The sequence below is a fragment of the Ostrea edulis genome, chromosome 2 (genome assembly GCF_947568905.1).
Source record: "Ostrea edulis chromosome 2, xbOstEdul1.1, whole genome shotgun sequence".
Taxonomy (NCBI): domain Eukaryota; kingdom Metazoa; phylum Mollusca; class Bivalvia; order Ostreida; family Ostreidae; genus Ostrea; species Ostrea edulis.
In genome coordinates, this window is record NC_079165.1 from 78,549,240 (window position 1) to 78,551,739 (window position 2,500).

The 2,500-nt window shown below is 33.5% G+C and overlaps 1 long non-coding RNA gene across 1 annotated transcript in view; it reads left to right on the top strand.

The window, feature by feature from the left end:
* The first annotated feature begins 22 nt into the window (after positions 1 to 22).
* LOC130051863 (uncharacterized) overlaps positions 23 to 2,500 on the top strand; it is a 2,928-nt gene continuing 450 nt past the window's right edge. Inside the window, exons 1-2 of the long non-coding RNA XR_008800125.1 lie at positions 23 to 1,667; positions 2,388 to 2,500. The exon at positions 2,388 to 2,500 is cut by the window's right edge and continues 54 nt beyond it. This is a non-coding gene — a long non-coding RNA (uncharacterized LOC130051863). The remainder of the gene's footprint in view (positions 1,668 to 2,387) is intronic.

The window sequence follows — 2,500 nt, forward strand, 5'->3', positions numbered from 1 at the left end:
TCTGTCTGAAACTTTAACCTTGCTAATAACTTTGAACAGTTGGTGTAGAGCTTTGATATTTCACATGAGTGTTCCTTGTGACAAGACCTTTCCGTGGGTGCTAACATTTTTGACCCCGTGACCTTGGAGTTTGACCTACTTTTTGAAAACTTTAACCTTGCTAATAACTTTTGAACAGTAAGTGATAGAGCTTTGATATTTCACATGAGGGTCCATTTCAGATAAATGGAAGAAATAACTTCCGTCACTTTTTTAATCCAATTTACAAACTGATTTTATATATTGGATAATTTAACCATATTTAATCATTATTTACAGCATTAAGACATATCTGAAATAAAATCTATGCTTTTGTTTGAATAGTTATGATTTATTGATACTTTTTGTCATGAATGTCATCGCTTTTACGCTTCCTTATAACAAGGTGAATAGGGTGGCATGTCAAAACAGCAAACAGAATAATATTTCTGCAAAATTATTCCATGCAAATGATAATTATTTGAAGTAAAAACATTTATCCATGTTATTATTTACTTAAAATACATTTATCCTTAATTATGAAAGAAATAATCATATGCAAACAAAACTAGAGTGGACGTTACGATGTCGGTCAAAATAACGCATATTTCATAAACAGACTACAGTAAATTTATCAAAGCTAATTTCATTACAAATTAAAGCAGAGATTGGTTATTGCTTGTTACAATACCAGTTTAATTTCTAGACTTTAGTTTGGGGGATAAAAATAACCATATTGACGATCATGGTATATGTCGGTCAATTTCGTAACGTCCGAATAAAACCGTCTTTGGCGCTTTGAGGGTGTTGCTGAGTGCGATTTTGGTATGGAGAGTATTTGCTGAGGCACTGTTTGTGTAATATGTCATCGATTTCTGAGAAAGCTGGCTGCAGCATGGCGAAACACAAGGTAAATGATTGTCGGTCAACACTTTCTGATTTGTAACGGTCGTCACGCTAAAACAAGTAACAAACCATGGTTGATGTTTTATTATCAAAGGCACAATTACGGTGCCAATACTTTTTGATTTTGATTATTGTCAAAAGAAATGTTTTATTCCGTCGATAAACTTTGATCTTGAATGATGGTGTACGCCAGTTACAATTTGACAGCATGCCATATTGGGCGACGTTACTTTTGACACGATCGAAGCGTATTGGAAAGTCAAACTTAACTACCGAACACTTTTCATATATTTTACACGAAAACGATGTTATATATTCTTATTATTTTTTTTTTTAAAGCGAATGATTACAAGTTTTATTGACGATTTCGATGTAAATAAGAAATTGTCAGTGTGACCATTCCTCACACACCAGATTCGTAAATTGCCCGTTACGTTTTGACATTTTATCTTCATTGGCTACATTCTTCCCCTTAATGTACACATTAGGGTGCCATAAACAAGTATGTCTAAAAGTTTCACTTTTTGAAATTAAACTTTTTATTTTAGTATCGAGTCTGAGCAGTTACCCACCACCAGCAGTTATGAACAACTGCCCAGCACCAACATTGAGGAGCCTCCCAAGGTCAACACAGAGCAGGAGCCTCCCAATGTCAACACAGAGCAACTACCCAGCACCAACATTGCACAGTCACCAAAGCCATTCAACGACCCCTCTCCTGAGGCTCCAGAGAGACAGTCTAGGTAAGTTTCTATAATATTATATTGAATTAAGATACCCTAGGCATGCTGTCTTAATGAATGATCTTAATGGCCATAAAACCTGGAACTCAATAACACTAAAGAATCAATCAAGATTCGCTGTATTTGTTAACATATTAAATTTCATGCCCTGTTATGAATTATAACTTGCAGATTTACCTCAGGAACCTATCTTACAATAAAAAATGGAAACATGATTTTACCTGCTGTTGTAGGTGAAGCTGTTCAATGTTACAAGTTGATTCTTCAATGTTTTTAATTTTTCTTACTGATGAGTTATTTTGATTCAATCTCTACTAAAGGGATATGTTACTTTGTTACCTTGACAGTTTTAGAAATATTTGGTGAATGCAACTTTATGTACATTTTGAATTTCAGATATATGCATGTGAACTAACTATCTTAGTATATATCATGAAAACATTTACTCATTACATTGTTAATTATGGTTAAGAATTCAAAGGTTTGAAAAGAACCTTAATTTGTCATTCATGTTTTATATTGAATTTTTCCACTGAATGTTTTTTTTTTTCACTGGAAGGCTTTATCTTTGGGATAGGGAAATTAGAAAGACAGGAAGTCAATGTTTAATATTCAGTGGATAATGTCATATAATGCTGATAACTTGTAATTGTGTATATAACTTAAATAGCCAGAATTCTTATTCAAATTTCTATTAATTAATCTTTTTAATCAAATCAGGTTGAAGGTTGGCCCTGGGTAAGGTTTTTTTACCAAAACTGGGAAGAAAGGAAGGGTACTTTGGACTTATGGGAGCCTCTTACATACTGTGCTCTCCACGGATGTGTTAGACA